We start from the raw sequence: 17,334 nt of genomic DNA on the forward strand, positions 1-17,334 counted from the left end.
AGCCTTCGCTCCTTTGAAGACCGTAGGCTTCTGGTAGGAGTGTAGACTCGTAAGAGTGAGTGGAAGTAGGAGGGTGCTGAGCGTGTGGTAGATCTGTAAGCGAGCGTCAACACCTTGAATTTGATGCAAGCAGCAAGGAATGCTACTGCATCACATACAGGAATGCTACTGTAATTGAAATCACAACATGGGCTCAGGAATACTTTCAGAAAACATTGTCGGTGAACACAATCCACCGTGCCAAGAAGTCATATCTAAACATGATCCAGAAGCGCAGGCATTTTCTCTGGGCCAAGGCTCATTTAAAATGGACTGTGGCAAAGTGGAAAACTGTTCTGTGGTCAGACGAATCAAAATTTGAAGTTCTTTTTGGAAAACTGAGATGCCATGTCATCCGGACTAAAGAGGACAAGGACAACCCAAGTTGTTATCAGCGCTCAGTTCAGAAGCCTTCATCTCTAATGGTATGGGGTTGCATGAGTGCGTGTGGCATGGGCAGCTTACACATCTGGAAAGGCACCATCAATGCTGAAAGGTATATCCAAGTTCTAGAACAACACATGCTCCCATCCAGACGTCGTCTCTTTCAGGGAAGACCTTGCATTTTCCAACATGACAATGCCAGACCACATACTGCATCAATTGCAACATCATGGCTACGTAGAAGAATGATCCGGGTACTGAAATGGCCAGCCTGCAGTCCAGATCTTTCACCCATAGAAAACATTTGGCGCATCATAAAGAGGAAGATGCGACAGAAGACCTAAGACAGTTGAGCAACTAGAAGCCTGTATTAGACAAGAACGGGACAACATTCTTATTCCTAAACTTGAGCAACTTGTCTCCTCAGTCCCCAGACGTTTGCAGACTGTTATAAAAAGAAGAGGGGATGCCACACAGTGGTAAACATGGCCTTGTCCCAACTTTTTTGAGATGTGTTGATGCCATGAAATTTAAAATCAACTTATTTTTACCTTAAATGATATTTTCTCAGTTTAAACATTTGATATGTCGTCTATATTGTATTCTGAATAAAATATTGAAAATTGAAACTTCCACATCATTGCATTCTGTTTTTATTCACAATTTGTACAGTGTCCCAACTTTTTTGGAATCGGGTTTGTATTTTAAACTCTTCTTGTAGCTTAAATATTTTGAGTTCATTTAGCTGATATAAATAGTTTTGAGGTCTACAGCCCGATTGCTGCTTTAAATTGTCATGGAAACAGCAAAATAAATTGAAAATGTGCAGAATGAACATAGTCAGAAATGCTGTTCATCTCAGAGACAGATGAAATATCCTGTTCCTTCACAAACACTGACTTGAAAATACACTATTTATCATATATTTTTAGTCAGAAACCAAGGGGGAGATCTAAAGCAGGGGTTTGCATGGGGCCCACTAGTTGGCCTTCCAAAGAAGACCAAACGAGACTTAATTGTTGAATTATTTAGATATTAAAATAATTGAATGTAATTCAGACAGCTTAATATCAAAGTGTACAACATGCACTGATGTCATATTACTTATTTTAATTAAAAATGTAGTTTTTGAAACTTCATGGTTACAACGCATTAATAATTATTTTAATTGACTAACACTTCAGTTCTATTTCCTATTACCAATGTTTGAAAAGCAATTTTAGAGACTTAATATTTGCTATGATAACTGTTCAAATAACTCGGTTGAATAAAAAAAATATCTGAGGTAGAATATATACGTGGGTTGTTGAATATGATGAATAATAATCTATTATTTATACAAAGAGGGGCATGATTATTCAGAAGTAAATTGCAAATCAAAAGCAATTGTTATACATACAATTTAGTTTTTTTTTTCAATTTAGTCTCAGTATGTATTTTTGTTTGACATGTCAAAGAACAGTAATCACTAGTCATTTATTCTGAAAATTGCTAATCACAGGGAACAAGGGGAATATGTTTTGTTTAGTGAACCATCAGAGAGAATTTTGAAATATCCGTCACACTATCACTTAATTACAAGGATGTCAGCTGCAGAGTTGACTTTGTATCTGAGCAGCTGGGGATGTATTTAAAAGCCTTTATAGCCATCATATTTACACAGGAACTATAAGTCACTCTGACACTTTGCAAGCATTCACAATTCACATCAAGCTATACTTATTTCATCCAAGGTGAGATTCATTGCTGCTTTGATGTGGTGCTTTTGAGATTACTTTTGATGGACTGAAAGCACAAGCTGGGACTGAATGTTTTCTTTCAGTCAGGGGACTGGGACTGAATGTTTTCTTTTTGTCTGAAATTAACCTCCACGTATTATAACTTATATAACTAGCTTATAATACCAAAATCTGATTCATCTTTGTGTTGGTGAACTGTTGTCACGTTTTGAGTTCTGTTCATGTTTGAGTTTCTGTTATCTTCTAATCTGTTTATTAGATCAGGTCAGTTTTCCTTCATTCCTCACCTGTTTGTTTCCATGGCCACTGATTGTGTTAATTTAGTTCAGGTGTGTTTCATTAATTATCTAATCACTTCCTCTGTTTGCCCTTGTATTTAAACCCTGTGTTTCTTTCAGTTCTCTGTCTGTCCTTGTCATTGATATGTTGGTTGTTCTGTTCTTGCTCCCAAGAGTCTTTTGTAAAGGTTTTGAGTTTGTTTAATAAAAGAAGCTGCGTCAAGATCCTGACAATTTTCCTTTGTGCTGCAACCAGAGACCGTGACAACTGTACAATGGAAGATGAACAGAACGTGGAGCAACAGGGGACATGCATAATTTGAATTTAGAAATATTACTTTGTGTTGTATTTCCTCTGTAAATTTGTGTTGTTAAAACAGGCATCATATGGTGCAATGTGAGATAGGTGTTGTTCATTAGTCTTAATTGGCTCAGAAATCATGCTGATACAGCATGAGGACGAGCAACTGATTGGCATCCAAGTGAGATTTCCTACATGGAATAGTTGGCCTGTATGAAGATATACAAATGTTTTGCCCCTCTTTAAATGTCAGTAGTCTGTTATTTTAAATTTGCATTTTTTTCGCGGTTTTTAATGTATCCTGAAATGTATGCAATCACATGGCTGTTTGCCTTGAGGCACTAATCTATTGGAGTGACTGCTGCAGTTTTAATTAAGATTACCTTTGGCAAATATTAGCTTCGGTCATTCTCAATGCCATCATCAGCAATAAAGGAAATGGAATGTAATATATGAACTTGTACCATTATTATTTGTGGACTGGATTGTGAGATTTCAGTATGTTGGAAAGTTGGAATTCTGAATTGCTCATAAAGATCGCTTGTTTTATTCCTCGGTGAATCATTGTTTTGAACAAATGATGCAAAGATTCACTCATTCAATTGTTTTGTTCCTGAATAAATCTTATATTTACTTATATTCTTCCTGAATGAATCAGCATTTTATCTTTGATCTCACGGGCGGTCAGCGTTCAGTGGCTCTTGGCTCTGTTCACACTTTAAATATAGCCATGTTTCTCAAAGTTTTCTTTACAAGATTCACTCAAAAAAATGATTCTAGCTGCTTGCTCAGTTTATTTAAATAAAATAAGCTGAACCAACACAAATCTTTAGTTTTTACTTAATTGGCATTTGCACTCAATTGTACTATGTTAAATGAAATTGAATTTGTAAAATGTTAGGTTAACCAAATCCATTTGTGTTAGGACTACACAAATCATTTATGTTGCATTGATTGAAACTGGGCAGTGGATTTAGTTCTCAGCATGCTTTGCGTAGGGATAGATCAGGACAGTAAATGTTGAAATTAAGTGCTGTTTAATGTGTTTTTTTTTTTTTAGGAAAGGGAAATACCTTTAAAGTTTGATGTTCAGTTATTTGACATTTAAAAGAGTTTATGTTATGTCGATTTTTATGAGGTTACCATTATGCTGAAGTGTAGACCTTGTGGTTAGGCTATGGGTGGCTACATAAAATAAATATATGTTATTCTCAAGCTTTAATTGTGCTAAAGCCAGTGATGAGAAGAAGTTCTTTATCTGATCATTACATGCATGCTACAAATGTTTAGCAAAAAACTTGAGCAACACTGTACAAGGGCACCAGTCTGAATTGCAATAGCACTGGTTGGATCAACTAGAGTTATATTCAGGAAACATTCACAGAATACGTCAAATGAAACTGGTGTGATCTCATTCAATTAGGATGAGTTTTACTCATCACAATTAATTTAGCTTAAGTTCAAATAAATCAGTTCAACTGTGTGGAAATAGGTGTCATATTTGAATTAAGTTAGACCAACAAGTTATTTATTTTTTTTGAGTGTTGCAAAGGTGGCCGGTTTTGTTCGTTGGCAAGATTTCACTGACGGCCAGTTTAGTTCAGTTACGAGATCTTATGGGAGGTTGGCAGTCAGTGGCTGTCAGATCTGTTCTGTCATGTGATTTCAAAGACGACCACGGTTTTCAAAGGTGGTTTTCTTTAAGGGATTGCAAAGGCAGCTGGTTTTGTTAATTTACAAGATTTCACTGACTGCCAGTTTAGTTCAATTTTGAGATCTCACAAGTAGTCAGCATTCAGAGATTATCAGTTCTGTTCTGTCATTAGATTTCAAAGATGGCTATGATTCCCAAAGATGGTTGTCTTTACAGAATTGCAAAGGCGGCTGGTTTTGTTTATTTGCAAGATTTCACCGACTGCCAGTTTAGTTCGATTACGAAATCACATGGGCCGTCAGCATTCAGTGTCTGTTGGTTCTGTTCGGTAATTCGATTTCAAAGACGGGATTGAGAACATATTGACGGTTTGTTTAGTTTGGTTACAAGATCTTACGGGCAGTCGGCATTCAGTGACTGTTCTGTCATTAGATTTTAAAGATGGCTATGGTTCTCAAAAATGGTTTTCTTTACAAGATTGCAAAGGCGGCCGGTTTTGTTTCTCTACGAGATTTCACTGTCATGTGATTTCAAAGACGGCCTTTTTGGTTCTCTTTACGAGATTTCAAAGGCATCCAGTTTTGTTCTTTCGCGAAATCTCACTGACGGCCGGTTTAGTTAAATTACGAGCTCTCATGGGCAGCCATCCTTCAGTGGCTGTTCTGTCATTAGATTTCAATGACGACAATGGTTCTCAAAGATGGTTTTCTTTACAAGATTGCAAGGGCAGTCAGTTTTCAGAGGTGGAAAGTCCAGGGGTCAGAAAGTAAAAGTCCTGCCATATTTTTATTCCACCCACTGAAGCGGCATTAAAGTTAATGAGATAAATAAGTGTTTAATTGAGTCATGATTGACCATTATTGAAGACACCTGATGTTAACAAGCGGCATCACAAAAGGAGAACATCACAATTTTTAAGACACCATCACAAAGATCAGGGTTTGCTTTAGTTGAGCTCTTGACCCTTGACTGTTAGATTTTGTTTGGGCTGTAATAACTGAGTTTTAACAGCCAGACAAGCAAAGAGAAAAGAAGATCAGGTGGGGTTGGTTATGTTTTCACAGAATCATTAATACTCCTGGACTTTCCACCTCTGATTTAAACACTTACAGATCTCTCTAGATCTCTGCATCTACACTTATTACAAACCACTTTGTTTCTTTCACACAAATCTTCTTTTACTTTCTGGCCCCTGGACTTTCCACCTCTGCCGGTTTAGTTCCACGAGATCTTACGGGTGGTCAGCGTTCAGTGGCTGTGGGATCAGTTCTGTCATTTGATTTCTAAGACTACCATGGTTCTCAAAAATGTTTTTTTTTTTAAAAAAAGATTGCAAAGGTGACCAGTTTTGTTCCTCAATGACATTTCACTGACAGCCGGTTTAGTTCGGTTACGAGATCACATGGGCGGACAGCGTTCTTTGGCTGTCAGCTCTGTTCTGTCATGTGATTTCAAAGACAGTCGTTTTTGGTTCTCTTTACGAGATTGTAAATGCGTCCAGTTTTGTTACTTCACACAATCTCAATGACGGCCGGTTTAGTTCAATTACAAGATCTCACGGGCAGTTCTGTCATTAGATTTCAAAGACAGCTATGGTTCTCAAAGATGGTTTTCTTTACAAGATTGCAAAGGCGGCTGGTTTTGTTTTTTCACGAGATTTCATCTTACGGGCGGTCGGCGTTCAGTGGCTGTGGGATCAGTTCTGTTATGTGATTTCAAAGACTGCCACGTTCGCAAAGATGTTTTTTTTTTTTACAAGATTCCAAAGGCGGCCGGTTTTGTTCCGTTACAAGATCATATGGGTGGCTGGTTTTGTTCCTTGACAAGATTTCACTGACAACTGGTTTAGTTCCGTTACAAGATCACAAGATCACATGGGCGGCTGGTTTTGTTCCTTGACAAGATTTCACTGACAGCCGGTTTAGTTCCGTTACAAGATCACATGGGCCTTGAGCATTCTTTGGCTGTTGGCTCTGCTCTGTGATTTGATTTCAAAGACGGTAGTTTTTGGTTGTCTTTACCGAATTGCAAAGGCGATTTTGTTACTTCATGAGATCTCACTGACAGCCAGTTTAGCTCAATTACAAGATCTCACGGCAGTCAGGGTTCAGTGGCTGTTCTGTCATTAGATTTCAAAGACGGCTATGTTTCTCAACAATGGTTTTCTTTATGAGATTGTAAATGCGGCCAGTTTAGTTCCATTACGAGATCTCACAGGCGGTCACCGTTCAGCGGCTCTCGGCTCTGTTCTGACATTAGATTTTAAATATAACCATGTTTTTCAAATATGTTTTTTTTTTATGAGATTGCAAAGGTGGTTGGTTTTGTTCCTTGACAAGATTTCATTGACAGCTAGTTTAGTTCGATTACGAGATCTTAAGGGCGGTCAGTATTAAGTGGCTGTTCTGTCATTAGATTTCAAAGACGGCTTTGGTTCTCAAAGATGTTTTCTTTACAAGATTGCACAGGCTGCTGGTTTTGTCAGATCTACTGACGGCCTGCTTAGTTCGGTTACGAGAACTTACTGACATCTTGTTTATTTCCGTCAAGAGATCGATCGGTTTTGTTCAGTTACAAGATCTCAATGACAGTCAGTTTGGTATATGGTCATTATATCATTGCTAAAATCTAATGGTGCTCAATACTGTATAAATATACGTATACCACTCAGAGCCCAAGGATGGGCAAAGAATATAGATATAAATCCCATGTATTAAGTAAGAAAGCCATGTGCTGTGGTCACTATTTCCCATGGGCCACTAAGCAACACTCACTGACCCAATAACCCACACCTATCACACATTATTCTGCATATGAGCATATGAAGCATGTGAACATCCTCTTCAGCATCTCCACACCTGCTTTGATCGCAGCCCTGTTGGTATAGATACTAATTGTCCTGTTGGTTGAAGAGAGAAAAGGAAAATCTTTTACTTCCATAATTTTTCTTTCAATTATGAATATGGGGTGTTGCACTGTGGTAGGACATACTTTTTTGTCTCTATTCTTTATTCCATCCTATTCCCCCCACTTTTTTTTTTTACTTTTTTTACTTTTTTGTATTTTGGCCTAGAATGGATAATGTATTCTTCCCAACGGATCAAAGGCAGTAGTTTATCCACACTCCTAACCCCTGCTGAACCTGCAGCACACCAATAGGGAAGAGGTTCTCTTCCTCAACAAGAGAGACATGCTCTAAAATTCTCAGACTCTTAGTCATTCTTTACTGTTGTTGTTTTTAACAAGCTTTCTTTTAACATTTTTTTTTTATTTTATTCAACCAGAATCATAACTAATTTAAACCCAGCCCAGAGAAATCCATGAAATCATTTATTAATACACTGCATTTGTCCTGTTGCTTTCATGGTTATGATTTTATGTTGCTTTTATGTGATGCATACTGCTGCTCACCCCCATTAATGCACAGATGGAAACATAAAGAACATTATGTGACAATAATCACTAAAGCCAAAAGGTTTTCAGTGTGACAGTGTGAGCTGAATTTTAAGCATATGATGCATGTGAAATTGTTTCTTTAAAAAGCTTTTTAAGAAAACATTTTCTAGCAATGTGACAAGCATTTTAAAAAATCAGGTTGTGTAAAAGGTCTTTAGTGGTCTACACTGTGTTTTGGTGTTTATTGGGGTAGTATCAAAACAGAGCTGAGGGCATTTACACTTTCTAAGCCCTGTTTTTAAAAAACTTTATTTATTAGAAAAAAAAATATTCAACAGCAAATTCAATAGAAACATTGAATTACACATTTGAAAAAAAAGGACTGAAAAGAACAGGACGGTGAATTGGCACAATCTTTGATCCCTGCGTAATGACTTATTAACTGCATACAGACAAGATCTTGAAGAATATTAAACACCCTGGCATAATTTTTGGACAGCATGAATAATAATCACAAATATCAAACTCATTTGAACACATGCCTTTAATACTCTCAAAGTTATGCTCAGATATATTAGACAACAATGGAATGGTTCCCATTCAATCTGTATTTTATTCATACATTAAATTTGTCCATTTTACATACATCACATGGATTTTGCTGTTCAGCTAGTTATGAAATGTTATAAAGTTAGTCATTATCTCAATATTACTGGTATATGTGAATGCTTCCACTTTACTTTATATTTACTTATGAAGTAAATATAGTACTTACAGTACACATAAAATGTTAGGTGCACTATGTGAGTGAATGACTTCATCACAGCCCAAATTTAATATTCTGTGGCATTTTCTCTTAAGCCTCTAATGTAAGCGTCTCTCATGCAATTGATGCAACTCCCACAAAGACCTCTCCTGTGACTTTCATTCGATGGAGCTGAGCAATTTCTGATGGGAAATACATAAAAATGAAAAAGGCTGAGGGCATTTATACAGCAGACTTGTTACAGAATCTGTTTTGATGAAATTCTGCTGCTGCTGGAAGAAAGTTCTATTATGCAGCATATTTTCAGTTAAAAGCTCTCTGATATGTGAGCAAGATCTGAGAAGATAAAACGAACATAAAACCTCAAGGGCCCTCTGCCCAAATAAAGATTCTTTTGGGTAAATCAAACAGCTGAATACAAATGTCCCGACTGCTTATCAGGGATGTTAACAGTTTATGAAACCCCTCACAGCATCCTGAATAACCCTGCAACCCTGAATTTGTAAAAGTCAGCTACTTTGTTGCTGAATTAAAACACTAGCAGATTTGCAGATGATTGCAAAGTTTGTGTTTATATTGTATTATTAACAGTAAAAGACTGTAAAATGCAATAAAAACATGGTATAAATTGGTATATACGGGGAAAAACTGTAATAAATCTAACCTTTAAAAAATACTGTTAAATGTACCATTTTTGGAAGTAAAAAGAATGAATGATCTTTTCAAATTAAACTGTAAACTGACAGACCCAGAATTCCCTGTTAGATACTTAACATTTGATGTTTTTTTTATTTTAATAATTATGCTTCTTTTTTAAAACATTTTTTAAGGGTTTTATGTTACACCTTATATTATGTTAAATAAATGTTTATTGCATTAGTTTAGTGTTGTGTGTTATGGTGTTTTGTACCTCAGCCTGTGGAAAATCTTGTGTGGACTTCTCTTTAGCACTGGTGTTAATATGGTGGATGTAAAGATTGTAACGTTTGTTTTCTCTTTGCATTCTGTTACCCGTCTGTCTGAGTTCTCTCCTTGGTTATTTATTGATTAGTCATTCCCCAGATAGCAAGCAATGATCAAAACAATGTTAAATCAATGTTAATGTGTCAACGTTAACCTCATTGAATCAATATCACTTTTGCACCCGCAATTAATGTTGAAAAAAATTTGAAATTTCATCAAAAAATCAATGGTAATGGCATTGAATCACTGTTACAATGTCATGCTGGTTCAATGTTGTGGAAATTTTAATTTTTCATATGCTTTTTACCTGTATTGTTGTGAAATATGATGCTTATGGAACATGGTATGATGTTGGCTTCATTGGTAATGTTTAACATAGTGTTAACATAGATGTTAGAAATAGAAAGAGCAAGATATGGTATGGGGACATGCAAGATGTATGTTAAAAAGATGTCTGTGCTAACAATGTGTGGAAAGTTACAGCCACTAAGAGATGTTCCTATGGTGAAAGGACAGAGGCTTCGGCCTTGGAGGTTAGAGATATAAAAGTGAAGGGAAGCTTTCGTTCTTGGTCTTACACTCTGCAGCTACTTGTGTTTCTGTATGACCTGTCTGACCTTTCTTGCAAGAAATAAAAGCTTTAAAGACAATTGGACGTGTTTGTCTCTTATGCAGTAGAGTCGGAGTTGATTTTTGCCATAACATTCAACATCATGTTTGCACTCTGAGAAAATGAAACACAACTATAATTGACTTAAAGCCACACAGCCTGAAATCAACTGAAAATAAAAGAAGACAATAAATCTCTCAGGATCTCAGCAGAAGTTCTTTTTGAGAATTAACAGAGGTTTAGATGTTAATGTTTTATTGGAAATGATTGGTCACTATTTTGGTGGTCAGTGTTTCCTTCAGTTGGGCAGTTCGACTCTTGGCTTTTTGTGTGAGTTTGTGCTCTTTGCTCTTTGGAAATGATTGATCACTATTTTGGTGGTCAGTGTTTCCTTCAGTTGGGCAGTTCGACTCTTGGCTTTTTGTGTGAGTTTGAGAGTTTGAGAGTCGAACTGCCCAACTAAAGTGTTTACCAAAACACATTCAGGCTATGTGGCTTTAAGTCAGTTGTAGTTGTGTCTCATTTTCTGAGAGTACAAACAGTGATTCAATGCCATTACCACAGATTTTTTTGCTGAAATTTCAAAATTTTTTCAACATTAATTGCGGGTGCAAAAGTGATATTGATTCAATGAAGTTAACATTGTTTTGATCGTTGCTTGCTATCTGGGTCTGTTCAGCTAGTCTTTTAACTACTTTAGCTACATTTTAACCAGAAACCTGATACAATTGTGTTAAATCAAAATTAATTGTCTATAAAGTGAACATCATCAAAAAAAACAAAATCATGATTTTGACATGTACTCACTCTTAACATTTTACTTGGCTTCAGAGCAAACTTACCTATATATTTAAATGTCAAACTTCATAAACTGGAGATGACAATGCAGTATTTTGTAAATCTTTGGGGATTACATCGTAAATGTCACTCCTTATTGTGGAAAAGAACACTTTTTATTGTTTTCTTTGTCCTTGCTGTATTACGTAACCAAAATAAAAGCATGTGCAGTAAACAGACATATTGAATAATTTTAAAACCATGCGTGCATTAAAAAAATTTAACTACTGCATCACTTAGACACACACAGACATCAAGAATCAGCATATGAATCTCAATAATGGTGATAAAAAAAAAAAAACGCTTCACGTTGCAATGCATGTTGGGTATCACCATAGGACAAAACTCCCATCATGCACTGCAGTATGAATAATTATTGTAACCACTGTTGAGGATTGTATGCTATATTTTCATGTATAAGCCTGAATGGTAATAGTTGCTCATTTTTAACATTGAAGAGTTAAGATGGCATTTGTTTAATGGAATTTTTTTTAGTTTGTGTTGCAATTTTGTAACAGCCGAATCTCAGTCAAAAAAAACTAAGAAAAAGATACCTCTTTGTGATATTCATTTGAAATGGCTTTCAGTAAATTTCAAGCTGATCTGCTCTTTCAGTCTGTTGATTCAGCAACGTATAAGTGTTTCTTGTGAAACACTATTGCAATTGTTCAAACACAAAATGTTTTAAAGACATAAAAAGGTCAAGAGCCCAACTAAAGCAAGCCCTGACCACCACGATGGTGGCATAATTTTGACCAATAAAACACCAACATCTAAACCTCTGTTAATTCTCAATAAGAACTTATTTATACGTGTGACAGAGATTAAAAATAAATCTGGTTAGTAATAAGTGAATCAGATCTTGAGAGATTTAATGTCTTTTATCTTCAGTTGATTTCATCTAAGGCTGTGGCTGAAGTCACCTGTAGTTCTTGTGTTTCTCTTTTCTTCAGTGATTCTGCTTGTTAACAGCAGGTGTTCATCATTAATGTTCAATCATCAGTTAATTAATTGCTTAATTATCTCATTAACCTTAACTCTGCTTTAGTGTTACTTTAACACTATTTAGAGGGACCGAACAGAGTTGATTTAACTCTGATTTTACTGTGTAAATACTCATAAAAGTTCATTTGACTGAATTAATTTGTTTTGTCCTACTCAGACCAATTAATTATTTTGAGTGTAAGGTTTTACAGTACAGGAGGTCTCACATCCAGGTACTGACCAGGCTCAACCCTGCTTAGCTTCAGTGGGCAACCGGTCTTGGGCTACAGGGTGATATGGCTGCTGAGTCTAATGTCAAAAAGGACTTTTTTTTTTTGGATCAGAGCAACTTTTAAGAAATATTTTGGATTATATTGAAAAAGCTTATCTTCTGCTGTAGAATCACAGTGCTGCTGTAATCGATAATGTAAATCTATCTCAGTAATTGGGCTCATGTGCTCAGTGATCCAGGTCAAATAATGATTATGTGAAAACATAACCAACACCTTCAATGGGTGGAATAAAAATATGGCAGGACATTTACTTTCTGACCCCTGGATTTTCCACCTCTGCATTAAACACTGACAGATTGCTCTAGATCTCTGCATCTACACTTATTACAAACCACTTTGTTTCTTTCACACAAATCTTCTTAATGAGGTACTGATGGTTTATCAAAATTTATAAATGTCATTACGGAGGTAAGCACTTGCTTAAGTTGGGCTCCTGACCCTTGACATTTTGACTTTATTTTTTGTTATAACTGTTTGTTTCTAAAGCAAAAAAAAAATAGTTTGTTTCTAAAAATAATATTCTCTGATCTCTGAAATTTTTATTTTTTTCATAATGTTGTAACCCTAAGATAATGCATAAAATCTTATTCTACTTTGACAGGTTTTTATCATTGCTCAGAAATTATTCAGACAGCATTATAAAGACTCACACAGACATCAAGATTATGCGTATGATCCTCAGCAATGGTGACAAAATTTTCAGATAAACAATTCAACTCTGAGCATCACAAAAAAAGCTACTAAAGTCACAAAAAAAGTTTTTTGTTTATTGTCACCATTGTTGAGGTTCATACGCTGATTCATGATGTCTGTGTGAATTTAAAAGACCCTGCTCAAAACTCTGTCTGTATAATCAATTTATATAAAAAAGAAAAAACTAACATAATACACTCATAGCTTAGACTCTGGTGATGATCAGTGAATCAGGACACTCCATAACGATTGAATCACCATATGATCAGAACATGTCTTGAGTTTTTTTTGCTATAACAAACATGTCTTGAAAACACAGCTAAAGAAGCAAGAAAAAATCAAACGTTAAAATGTCAAGAATCAAGAGCCCATCTAAAGCAAACGCTCACCTCCATAACAGTGACTTCAAACCTTATTATTTTCTATAAAACACCCACATAGAAGGCGACGTTATCGTGACCTTGTGCAACTTTGCCTAAAAGTTCTCTAAAGGTGACAAATTATGAAATTTTACAGAACATTCGGGACATAAAATGTCCTCTTTTAGTAATGAAAGTGTTGCAGTTCAAGGTTCCTTATATGAGTTTAGGGGGACGTTCCATTTTGGTTATTTTATGGTCACATAAGAACATTACAATGAGCATATTTGGGATTTTAACTGAACGTTGCCACATGGTCCTCTGTTGGTCATTTAATAACATTCCTGATATGAATTTAGGGGGATGTTCTACTTTGGTTATTTCATGATTGCACTAGAATGTTTCAATGAGGACATTTGGGAAGTTAACAGAACTTCCTATAGTAATAGTCCCCTAAACATTTCCAGAACATCCTGAATGTTCCCTGAAGGTCCATTAAATAATGTTCCCCAAACCTTAAAAGAACTCCACATCGTGATCGTCTCTGAACGTTCTGGGAATGTTACTAGACAACGTCCTTAATACCAATGGACGTTCTGAGAATGTTCTGGGAATATAACATTTCTAGCAGGGGTAACCTGTCACCTATCCAGCCAACACAACACGATGGGCCCAGATGGGTGTCACCTGGGCTGCCTAACTGGGCCCAGACAGTTTTGTCCACGGTTTCCATGTAGGCCCCACATGGGTTAGCCCAGATGAAATGAACACTGCTCAGTGTGCACACTATAGGCTGTTAAATGTAATACAGAAACATGCTGGAGTTAATGAGATAATTTAGGTGATAACGAGCAGAATCACTGAAGGACAGAGAAACAACAAGAACTACGACTTCAACCACAGCCTTCGATGAAATCAATTGAAGATTAAAGGGATTATATCACTGAAGATCTGATTAAACAACTCCACAAATAGCATTACCAGCTTCACTTATTACTAACCAGATTGACTTTATTCCTGTCACACGCTCTTATTGAGAATTACCAGAGTTTTAGATGTTGATGATTTGTTGAAAATAAGTTTGGTTTGATGTCACCATGATCGAGGTCAGCGCTTACTTCAGTTAGGCAGTTTGACTCTTGACTGTTTTAGTGTTTCTATGGCTGTTCTTGCTGTTTGTTATGGCAAGAAAAATAAGACACAATGTGATCAGCTGTTAGATGACAAGAATATAATCATTAATTAGTGGCTTGATTTACTGATCTAATGACTGAGCATTTTATGAGCAAAATGTGTTTAACTTTGTGCTGGATCTCTTCTAGAATTACAACAATAAAAACGCTTTACTCAGAAAATTTGAAAAAAAAAAAAAAAACACACATTGTTCACTAAACACTTCAAACCTGCAACATTCACTTAAACACAGACATCAAGAATCAGTGTATGAATCTCAACAATGGTGACACATGTCATGCTGCAATGCATTCTGGGTGCCTCATACATAACTCATCCATGACTCCCAGAATGCACTGCAGCATGAAGTGTGTCACCATTGTTGAGATTCATATGCTGATTCTTGATGTCTGTGTGTGACTAAATCTTGCAGGTGTTTTAAAGCATTCAATGTTAATTGTTTTTTTTTTTTCAGTTTTATTATTTTTATCTGATTTTTTTTTTTTAACTATATCATTGTTATTCTAACAAAGATCCAGCTCAAAGGCTATCACATACAAAGCCACTACATGATGATAACTGTATTCTTATTATCTAACAGCTAGACACATCTTCCCTTGCTTCCTTGCCATAACAAACAGCAAAAAGAGACAGAGAAACACTGACACTAAAACAGTCAAGAGTCAAACTGCCGAACTGAAGTAAGCGCTGACCTCGATCACGGTGACATTAAACCAAACTTATATTCAACAAATCATCAACATCTAAACCTCTGGTAATTCTCAATAAGAGCGTGTGACAGAAATAAAGTCAATCTGGTTAGTAATAAGTGAAGCTGGTAATGCTGTTTGTGGAGATGTTTAATCAGATCTTGAGAGATTTAATGTCTTTTATCTTCAGCTGATTTCATCGAAGGATGTAGCTGAAGTCGTAGTTCTTGTTGTTTCTCTGTCCTTCAGTGATTCTGCTCGTTATCACCTAATTATCTCATTAACTCCAGCATGTTTCTGTGTTACATTTAACAGCCTGTAGTGTGCACACTGAGCAGTGTTCATTTAATCTGGGCTAACCCATGTGGGGCCTACATGGAAACTGTGGACAAAATTGTCTGGGCCCCAGTTAGGCAGCCCAGGTGACACCCATCTTGGCCCCACAATGCTGTATTGGCTGGGAATGTTTAGGGGACTATTACTATAGGACGTTCTGTTAACTTCCCAAATGTCCTCATTGTAATGTTCTTTTTTGACCATTAAATAACCAAAATGGAAGGCCCCCATAAAGTCCCCCTTAAGGAACTGCAGCACTTTTAGTACCAAAAGAGGATGTTTTAGGAACATCCCAAATTTTCTGTAAAAAGGTTCAGAATTTTCGTCACCTTTTGAGAACTTTTAGGGAACGTTGTGCAAGATCCTGAGAACATTGCCTTCTACGTGGGTAATGCTTTGTTGTACTGAATATCTTTGTGGTAAGTTTAAAGAACATAAAAAATAAATAAAGAGAGCATTTGAGATGTCCAATGTTATTTTAAGAAATGTGATAAAAAGACAAATGACGTGCAGCAAATGAATGAGGTACTTGTAAAGCAATTCATGAAACGTCAGAAATGTCAAACATAATGCAAACAGATGTGTTTTGCAAAGCTGAAGCCATTGAATTTACCAACTCAAATAAAACTTGCAACCATTAAATGACTGTTGGAGTCTCTTCTGTCATCAAAGAGAGGGCACTTCTGACTTTCATCAGTTCATTAGGGAGCGTCAAGTCATGTCAGCTCCCTTTCATCTGAAGCGCAATCAAATTTATTTCATGAACCGGCAAGAAATTAAAAGCAAAACTAGGCCTTCTCAGTGAGAATAAGGTTGATTTTAATTGCCCTGACACTGTTGGGAGTCTGACAATGAATTCAAAATGACTCTGCAAAATTACTGTCATGTTGCTTTGGCTGTGTTGATTGAAAACTTCATGCTTGACAGGAGGTGTTAATTGTGAAACAATGCTTTCTGAATCATGTTGATATCAATAAAGTTCAGAAACACTTCAGACAGGATGATTCAAATAGCATCTCTAATTTGATATATGAACTGCAAACACAACAAATGCCATACATATCACTATATGGAAGTGTCATGAAGTACATTTGGACTGTTTAGCTGAGAGACAAGCGTTTTCATGTTTGTAGGTTTTATACAGGACTTTTAATCAGAGACAAGAAAAGAGAAATACTATTAATCTATCCTGGCATGTTAGACCAACAACATTTCTCATTTTCAATGTTTTCCAATTAGCATAACAGAGTTGTCTGAAAGAGAATGCCACTGATTGACTCTCTAATTGATAACTAAAGAAAATAAAATCAATGCATTTCTAAACTATAAGTCAAAGGGATTTTTATATACCAAGGTTTTCAGAGTGTTTTTTTCCTTGAGGCAAGGTTGAGACTTAGTGTTTACCCACACAATACACAAAGCAGTCAAAACATCTTTAGAATTGTAATCCTTGAACTGTAACTCTTATCATTCAATACCATGTGCTGTTTAAATCTGATCCCATTTCTCACTTATTTAGCCAATTTGAATTAATCATTCTTGACTGCACTAGAATATTTGGAAACTGTAATAAGGCACAAGTGTGACATTTTTGAGGGATCAATCCTTCATTTTCAGAGTCAAATGCTTGAGATGATCTACAAAGTGAAAGGCAAAGATTAAATAAAATAAATGAAGGAATAAAAAGGCTTATCATCCATTCCCTGCTAGAAATTTTACGTTGACGTTGTCTAGTAACGTTCCCAGTCTGTTAAGAGAGGGTCACCGTGTAGAGTTCTTATAAGTTTTTGGGGATGTTATTACCTTCAGGGAACATTCA

The sequence above is a fragment of the Chanodichthys erythropterus genome, chromosome 22 (assembly GCF_024489055.1).
Source record: "Chanodichthys erythropterus isolate Z2021 chromosome 22, ASM2448905v1, whole genome shotgun sequence".
Taxonomy (NCBI): Eukaryota; Metazoa; Chordata; class Actinopteri; order Cypriniformes; family Xenocyprididae; genus Chanodichthys; species Chanodichthys erythropterus.